Source organism: Callithrix jacchus, chromosome 7, assembly GCF_049354715.1.
Source record: "Callithrix jacchus isolate 240 chromosome 7, calJac240_pri, whole genome shotgun sequence".
NCBI classification, from domain to species: domain Eukaryota; kingdom Metazoa; phylum Chordata; class Mammalia; order Primates; family Cebidae; genus Callithrix; species Callithrix jacchus.
This window is the reverse complement of record NC_133508.1, coordinates 71,725,466-71,735,341: the sequence shown is the minus strand read 5'-3', so window position 1 is coordinate 71,735,341 and position 9,876 is coordinate 71,725,466. Positions and strand designations below refer to the sequence as shown.

At 43.2% G+C, this 9,876-nt stretch overlaps 1 pseudogene; it reads right to left on the bottom strand.

The window, feature by feature from the left end:
- Positions 1–9,081: 9,081 nt before the first annotated feature.
- On the bottom strand, positions 9,082–9,200 carry LOC118143546 (5S ribosomal RNA; annotated as a pseudogene).
- Positions 9,201–9,876: the final 676 nt, after the last annotated feature.

Below are 9,876 nucleotides of genomic sequence, written 5' to 3'. Positions count from 1 at the left end.
GATCTTGGTTCACTGCAACCTCTGCCTCACAGGTTCAAGCCATTCTCTTGTCTCAGCCTCCCGAGTAGGCGTGACTACAGGTGCATGCCACCATGCACCTGTTTTTTTTGTATTTTAGTAGAGATGATTTCACTGTGTTGCCCAGGCTAATCTTGAACTCCTGAGCTCAGGCAATCCACCCACCTCACTATCCCAAAGTACTAGGATTACAGGTGTGAGCCACAGTGCCTGGCCCAGAATTTCCTTCTTTTTAAAGGCTGAATAGTATTCCATTATATATATGCACTATATTTTTAAAAAAATCTATTCATCTGTTGATGGGCAGAGATTGAATCCATAACTTGGCTACTGTGAATAGTGCTGCAATGAACATAGGAGTACAGATATCCCTTTAACAAACTGATTTCAAGTCTTTCACATTAATATTCAGAAGTGGGTTTTCTGCCCGTGAACGCCGCCGAAGCAGCATCGTTAAAGTCTCTCTTCTCCCCGCGATCATGTCTAAGTCAGAGTCTCCTAAAGAGTCAGAACAGCTGAGGAAGCTCTTCATTGGAGGGTTGAGCTTTGAAACAACCGATGAGAGCCTCAGGAGCCATTTTGAGCAATGGGGAACGCTCATAGACTGTGTGGTCATGAGAGATCCAAACACCAAGCGCTCCAGGGGCTTTGGGTTCGTCACGTATGCAACTGTGGAGGAGGTGGATGCAGCCATGAATGCAAGGCCACACAAAGTGGATGGAAGAGTTGTGGAACCAAAGAGAGCTGTCTCAAGAGAAGATTCTCAAAGACCAGGTGCCCACTTAACTGTGAAAAAAATATTCGTTGGTGGCATTAAAGAAGACACTGAAGAACATCACCTAAGAGATTATTTTGAACAGTATGGAAAAATTGAAGTGACTGAAATCATGACGGACAGAGGCAGTGGCAAGAAAAGGGGCTTTGCCTTTGTAACCTTTGACGACCATGACTCCGTGGATAAGATTGTCATTCAGAAATACCATACTGTGAATGGCCACAACTGTGAAGTTAGGAAAGCCCTGTCAAAGCAAGAGATGGCTAGTGCTTCATCCAGCCAAAGAGGTCGAAGTGGTTCTGGAAACTTTGGTGGTGGTCGTGGAGGTGGTTTCGGTGGGAATGACAACTTTGGTCATGGAGGAAATTTCAGTGGTTGTGGTGGCTTTGGTGGCAGCCGTGGTGGTGGTGGATATGGTGGCAGTGGGGATGGCTATAATGGATTTGGTAATGATGGAGGCAATTTTGGAGGTGGTGGAAGCTACAATGATTTTGGCAGTTACAACAATCAGTCTTCAAATTTTGGACCCATGAAGGGAGGAAACTTTGGAGGCAGAAGCTCTGGCCCCTATGGTGGTGGCGGCCAATACTTTCCCAAACCACGAAACCAAGGTGGCTATGGCGGTTCCAGTAGCAGCAGCAGCTATGGCAGTGGCAGAAGATTTTAATTAGGAAACAAAGCTTAGCAGGAGAGGAGAGCCAGAGAAGTGACAGGGAAGCTACAGGTTACAACAGATTTGTGAACTCAGCCAAGCACAGTGGTGGCAGGGCCTAGCTGCTACAAAGAAGACATGATTTAGACAAATACTCATGTGTATGGGCAAAAAACTCGAGGACTGTATTTGTGACTAATTGTATAACAGGTTATTTTAGTTTCTGTTCTGTGGAAAGTGTAAAGCATTCCAACAAAGGGTTTTAATGTAGATTTTTTCTTTTTCTTTTTTTTTTTTTTTTGCACCCATGCTGTTGATTGCTAAATGTAATAGTCTGATCCTGACGCTGAATAAATGTCTTTAAAAAAAAAAAAAATTCAGAAGTGGTATTTCAGGATCATGTGATAATTCCATTTTTGGTTTTTTTTTTAATTCCCATATGTTTTTCATAATGGCTGCACCAATTTATATTTCCACCAACAGTGTACAAGCATTTCCTTTGCTCTACATCCACACCAACACTTATCTTTTGTTTTTTTATTTGAAAATACTCTGTTTTGAAATAAAGTACAGGATGATTAAAAATATAATAAATATTTTAAAATACATTTTGACAGGTGAAAGATCTCATTTTGGCTTTAATTTATATTTCTCTAATGATTAGTGACACTGAGCATTTTTTATTATCTGTTGGCTATTTGCATGTCTTCTTTTGAGAAATGTTTTTATCACTGGAATGCAAGGATGGTTCAACATATGCAAATCAATAAATGTGATATGCCGCATAAACAGAATGAAAGACAAAAACCGGCCAGGCACAGTGGCTCACACCTGTAATCCCAGCACTTTGGGAGACAGAGGAGGGTGGATCACAAGGTCAAGAGATCGAGACCATGGTGAAACCCCGTCTCTACTAAAAAAAAAAATACAAAAATTAGCTGGGCATGGTGGTGCGCACCTGTAGTCCCAGCTACTCGGGAGGCTGAGGCAGGAGAATTGCTTGAACCTGGGAGGCGGAGGTTGCAGTGAGCCGAGATCACGCCATTGCACTCCAGCCTGGGCAACAGAGCAGGACGCCGTCAAAAAAAAAAAAAAGACAGGCCCACGCCTGTAATCCCAGCACTTTGGGAGGCTGAGGCGGGGGATCACGAGGTCAAGAGATCGAGACCATCCTGGTCAACATGGTGAAACCCCGTCTCTACTAAAAATACAAAAATTAGCTGGGCATGGTGGCGCACGCCTGTAGTCCCAGCTACTCGGGAGGCTGAGGCAGAATTGCTTGAACCCAGGAGGCAGAGGTTGCAGTAAGCTGAGATCGCGCCATTGCACTCCAGCCTGGGTAATAAGAGTGAAACTCCATCTCAAAAAAAAAAAAGAAAGAAAGACAAAAACTATATAATCATATCACTAGATGCCAAAAAGGAGCAAATACTAACTTTTAAGATACTTGCAGTTTTCTTTCTTTTTTTATTTTTTATTTGACAAGTCTTGCTCTACTTCCCAGGCTGGAGTGCAATGGCTTGATCTCAGCTCACTGCAACCTCTGTGTCTCAGGCTCAAGCCATCCTCCCACCTCAGCCCCGCAAGTAGCTGGGACCACAGGTGCACACTGTCACACCTGGCTAATTTCTTTGTATTTTCAGTAGAGACCAGGGTCTCTTCATGTTCCCCATGCTGGTCTCAAACTCCTGAGCTCCAGGAATCCACCCACTGTGGCTTCCCATCGTGCTGAGATTGCAGTCTTGAGCCACCATGCCTGGCTCTTTTTTGTTGTTGTTGTTTTTAATTTTAAAAATGTTTTAAATTTCAATGTTCCCATAAGTTATTGGGGGTACAGGTGGTATTTGGTTACATGAGTAAGTTCTTTAGTAGTGATTTGTGGGATTTTGGTGCACTCATCACCCATACACTGCACCCTATTTGTAGTCTTTTATCCCTCACCACCCTCCCACCATCCTTCACCCCACCCACCTGTTTTATGTTTTTTTGATGAAGTTATTTCTAATTGGTACCTGCTTAAGGGAGGTGCACGCATGCACACGCGCACGTGCGCACACACACACACACACACAAATAGAAACGATTATTCATTTTTAAATTTTATTTTAAGAGATGGTACTAGATTCCAACTCCTGGGCTCAAGCAGTCCTCCCACCTCAGCCTCCCAAGTAGCTGGAACAACAGGGCCTGGCCCCACTGCACCTGCACTTGTGCTCTTCATTGTTTACCAGTCATTCTCTATTGGATATATTTTTATCTTTCTTTAAAAAATATATTTACATTTTAAAATTCATTTATTATATAGAGACCTTAAAACTGAACACTTACTGTATTCTTTTTTGTCTTAACAACTTTTATTTTAAATTCAGAGGTACATGTGCAGGATATGCAGGTTTGTTACACAGGTAAATGTGTGCCATGGTTGTTTGCTGTACAGATTATCTCATCACTTAAGCCCAGCATCCATTAGCTATTCTTCTGGTTGCTCTCCCTCCTCCCACCCCCAGCCTCAAGTGATCCTTCTGCCTTGACCTCCCAAAGTACTAGTATTACAGGTTCAAGCCACCCATGCCTGGCTCCCACGAAACTTTAAATGGCAGGAAGCATGTATTATTGGACTTTATATCCTCTGTGGCACAGCTGACATGAATAAATTCTAAGTAGCCATATAATGAAAGAGTCCCTACTTCACTGAGGAGACAGCCAGAGAGAATGTGGATTATTTAAAGTCTCAGAGCTAGTAAATAGCCGAATCACACTCAGATCCAGGGTTTTTTATTCCAAGTTCAGTATCCTATTCACTGTACCTGAGATACTTTTTTTTTTTTTTGAGATGGAGTCACCCACACTGGAGTGCAATGACTCTATCTTGGCTCACTGCAATCTCCACCTCCCGGATTCAAGTGATTCTCCTGCCTCAGCCTCCCAAGTAGCTGGGATTACAGGTGCCCACCAGCAAGCCCGGCTAATTTTTCTATTTTTGGTAGAGACAGGGTTTCATCATGCTGGCCATGCTGGTCTCGAACTGCTGACCTCAGGTGATCTGGTCACCTCGGCCTCCCAAACTGCTGGGATTACAGGTGTGAGCCACCGCACCCCACCTGTACCTGAGATACTAATGATAGCTTATAGTTTATTCAGCCAACAAATATTTGTTATTGTCTACTCTTAGGAAATAAACTAGTCCTTTGCTTTGAGACATAGCATCTCCTAAAAAAGTGTCTTAAAGTTGTGGGAGAAAAGTGATGTCTTTAATAGTTCACACTGAAGATTGCAGATAACATAATCTTATATTTTGTTGCTTTTGAGAAATAGGCTTTCTTCATACTAAACACCAAAGCTCACTTTTGTTTTTACCCTATCTGGTAACTAGACCTTTTCTGCGTGTACTTTCCTGGCAGCTTTGCATTTCACTTTACTTACTATTTTTCATTTTTCATAAGGGTCATTCTAATTTTGAATTTTTAAAAAAATCCAACTCTGCTTTACATTCCCAGTTGAAACACAAAAATGTTGAGATAGATATAGATTTATCTTCTTGTCTAATTACCTGGGCCTGGTACTGAGTTCTTTTAGTAGCAGATAGGTCCGTTTGTAATAATATTTATCATGGCTACTACCCAGGATAATAGTTTTAAGAATTACTATAGCAAAATCAAATAGGTGAAATAACTTTGTAAACTATAATTTTCCATTGTATAGTTTACAAACTTATTTCATTCCTATTTTACTTCTCCCCACACTATAACCTTGAATGGTGGTAATGATAAAACTCATTTATTTGTTTTACCTGATTTTTTTGAGACAGGACCTGGCTCTGTCACCCAGGTTGGAGGGAATCGGCAAGATCTCAGCTCACTGCAACATCTGCCTCCTAGGCTTAAGCCTTGCTCCCACCTCAGCCTGCCAAGTAGCTGGGACCACAGGTCCATGCCACCACTCTTGGCTCTTTTGTCTTTTTTATTAGAGACCAGGTTTTGCCATGTTGCCCAGGCTGGTCTCAAACTCATGAGCTCAAGGGATCCACCTGCCTCGGCCTCCCAAAGTGCTGGGATTACAGGTGTGAGCCACCACACCGGCCATATTATCATTAATTTTTAAGAGACAAGTTCTCACTCTCTTACCCAGGCTGGAGAGAAGCAGCCCAATCACAGCTTACTATACCTGGAACTCCTGGGCTCAAAGGATCCTTTCATCTCAGTTTCCTGAGTAACTAGGACTACAGGTGCACACCACCATTCCCAGCTAATTTTCCTTTTTTTTTTTTTTGAGGTGGAGTTTCGCTTTTGTTACCCAGGCTGGAGTGCAATGGCGCGATCTCAGCTCACCGCAACCTCCGCCTCCTGGGTTCAGGCAATTCTCGTGCCTCAGCCTCCTGAATAGCTGGGATTACAGGCACGTGCCACCATGCCCAGCCAATTTTTTGTATTTTTAGTAGAGACGGGGTTTCACCATGTTGACCAGGATGGTCTCGATCTCTTGACCTCGTGATCCACCTGCCTCAGCCTCCCAAAGCGCTGGGATTACAGGCTTGAGCCACTGCGCCCAGCCTTCCTTTCTTTTCTTGTAGAAACAGGATCTCACTCTGTCACCCAGGCCAGAGTGCAGTTACACAATCTTAGCTCTCTGCAGTCTCGAACTCCTGACCTCAAGTGATTCTCCTGCTTCAGCCTTCCAAAGTGTTGGGATTACCGGCATGAGCCACTGCACGTGGTCAGGCGGTTGTTTGTTTTTTTTGGCAGAGTCTCTCACTGTTGCCCAGGCTGGAGTGCAGTGGCATGATCTTGGCTCACCGCAACCTCCACCTCCTGGGTTCAAGTGATTCTCCTGTCTCAGCCTCCCAAGTAGCTGGGACTACATGCCCGAGCCACCATGCCTGGCTAATTTTTTTTGTATTTTTAGTAGAGATGGGGTTTCACTGTGTTGGCCAGGCTGGTCTCAAAGTCCTGACCTGAGGTGATCCACCTGCCTCAGCCTCCCAAACTGTTGGGATTACAGGCGTGAGCCACCACACCCGGCCACGGGACGTTGTTTTAAATGGTGATTTGTGTGCAGGAGATTTACTGGGCAAGGCACGCAGGACTAACACAGGTAAGGGGAAGCAGAGAAGCAGGACTGGACAGAAAGAGCAGCTGGTCTGTGATATGGCTACAACAGAGGTCTCAGTGAATCCATGGGGAGCTCTGGAGTTGGGACGGCTCTTTGAAGTTCTCCCAAAGTGAGATAACAGGGCCGATTCTTTTTATTTTCCACATCAACAAGTTACTGGACATGGACTGTCTCCAGCAGGGTAGGGGGTGGGGGTAGGGGTATAAACGTAGGTGAGGCAGCTTCTTTCAGCTGAGGACAGTTCCCAGAGAGGGATGCAGTTGTGAGCCTGTATGACGGCTGGGGAGTGAGTGTTCTTAAGGGGAGACCTGGTGGTGCAGCCGAGTGGGTCACAAGACAGGCATTTATGCGGAGCTTGGGTGAGACTACAGGGCTTGTAAGACAGATTTGGGAATCATCAGCATGTAGGTAATAGTTGGAGTCATGGGCATCAATAAGATTGTCCAGGGACATAGATAAAGTGAGACGAGAAGGAGTCTGAGAATGGACCTCTCAGAACACTAGAGTGTAGGGGTGTGAGTGTACAAAGAGTTCATGAAGGAGACTAAGAAATAGGATACAGAGAAATAAGAGGCTCCAGGACAGGAGAGAAGATAGTCTATAAAACAATGCTTGGGAGGCAGAGAACAGTATTAAAGTCAGGGCTGCAGTTACATGGCTCACCCTCAGCTAGGAGGATTTTCTATTCCTGATTCCAGAGGCAAGAGCAGGGCATCTGGTGTTTTCATGCCGACGATCCTGGTGTTTGCTGTGCTGTGAGTAAAAAACCATTTGTCTTGCTCTGATCCACAGTTTTATTTTTAGTATGTATGAGATTATGGAAGCTCATCAGCTTGTATGCTGAGCCACCTTCCTCGGAGTCTTGTTGTTCTTCACCATCCTTTATGGGATCTTGGTTCTTCAGTGACCATGTTCAAAGCTCTTTTCTTACAGACAGCATACAGTTGAGTCTTGCTTTTTTTAATTAAGTCTGACAATCTCTGTTTCTAATGGAGTATAACTTTAGACCATACAGTTAATGTAATTATCAACGTGGCCAGATTTAAGTCTTGTAATTTGTTTTCTATTTGTTCTGTCCTTTGTTCCATTTTCCCTCTTTTTTCTGGTGTCTTTTGGATTAATTGAAAATGTTTAATATTCAATTTTATCTTCTGTATTGACTTATATTCTTCTCAGTTTAATCATCTTAGTGCTTGCTCTAGAGCTATAATACATATCTTTAGGTGGGTGGATCACAAGGTCAAGAGATTGAGACCATCCTGGTCAACATGGTGAAACCCTGTCTCTACTAAAAATACAAAAAATTAGCTGGGCATGGTGGTGCATGCCTGTAATCCCAGCTACTCAGGAGGCTGAGGCAGGAGAATTGCCTGAACCCAGGAGGCGGAGGTTGTGGTGAGCCGAGATCACGCCATTGTACTCCAGCCTGGGTAACAAGAGCGAAACTCTGTCTCAAAAAAATATATATATAATATATTTAACTTGTCACTCTTGACCTTCAAATATATACCACTTCACATACAATGTAAGGACCTTAAAACAACATATTTCAATTTCCCTTTTTCCATCATTTGTGTTATTGTACTTTATTTCTATTTATGTTATAACCCCTAAAAAGAAATTATTTTTGCTTGGACACTCAAATATCTGTGAAATAGACTTGACAGCTAGGAAGAATTATATATACACACACATACACATATAAATTATATATATGTATACACACACATATTCACTCTTCATTCATTTGTATAAATCTGAATTTTCATTTGATATTATTTTACTTCAGCCTGAAGAACTTTCTGTAACATTTCTTGTACTACATGTCTGCTGGTGATGCATTCTTTCACCTTTTGTCTAAAAATATATTTGTTTTGCCTTTATTCTGAAAAATGTATTAACTAGATATAACACACACACACACACACAATTGTAGGTTAATGGGCTTCTTTCAGCCCACAATTATCATTGTGTTCTAGCTTGCATGGTTACTTTCCTTTTTTTTTTTGAGACCGAGTTTCACTGTTGTTACCCAGGCTGGAGTGCAATGGCACGATCTTGGCTCACTGCAACTTCCGCCTCCTGGGTTCAAGCAATTCTCCTGCCTCAGCCTCCTGAGTAGCTGGGATTACAGGCACGCATCGCCATGCCCAGCTAATTTTTGTATTTTTAGTAGAGACAGGGTTTCACCTTGTTGACCAGGATGGTCTCGATCCCTTGACCTCGTGATCCACCTGCCTCGGCCTCCCAAAGTGCTGGGATTATAGGCGTGAGCCAGCGCACCTGGCCGTTTTTTTTTTTTTTTTTTTTAAGATAGGGTCTTGTTCTTTTGCCCAGGCTGGAGTGCAGAAGCGTGATCATGGCTCAGTGCAGCCTCAACCTTCCAGGCTCAAGCAATTCTCCCATGTCACCCTCCCAAGTAGCTGGGACTACAAGCATGGGCCACTATGCCTGATTAATTTTTTATATTAAAAAATATATTTTTTAATTAAATTTTTTATATAAAAAAAATATATATATATTTTTAAGCCTACAGCACCTGGTATTGCCAGGCAGTCTCCCATTCAAGTACTAACCAGGCCCAACCCTACTTAGCTTCCAAGATCAGATGAGATCTGGCACGTTCAGGGTGGTATGGCCACAGGCTCTTTTTTTCTTTTGAGATGGAGTCTTGTTCTATCACCCAGGTTAGAGTTCAGTGGTATGATCTTGGCTCACTGCAACCTCCCCCTCCCAGGTTCAAGAGATTCTTCTGCTTGAGCCTCCCGAGTAGCTGGGATTATAGGCACCCACCATCATGCCCAGCTAATTTTTGTGTTTTTAGTAGCGATGGGGTTTCACCATGTTGGCCAGGCTGGTCTCGAACTCCTGATCTCAGATGAGCCATCTGCCTCAGCCTCCCAAAGTGCTGGGATTACAGGCATGAGCCACTATACTTGGCCAGTGTTTTTGATTTTTAGGAGAGATTTCTCTGTGTGGCCCAGGTTAGTCTCCAACTCCTGAGCTCAAGCAGTCCTCTTGCCTTAGCCTTCTAAATGCTGGAATTACGTGTGAGCCACTGCACCCAGCCAAGTTTGCATTGCTTCTAATGAGAAATTAGTTGTCATCTTTCTAGTTGCTTGTAAGCTTTTACCTCTATCTCTGATTTTCAGCATCTTGATTATTATGTGCCTTGGGATGGTTTGCTGTCTGTTATTCTGTTTCAGAATTGTTGAAAATCCTGAGTCTATGAGGTTATAGTTTCATCAAATTTTAAAAGTTGATTCCAGCAGCTTGGGAGGCTGAAGTAAGCAGATTACTTGAGCCCAGGAGTTTGAGACCA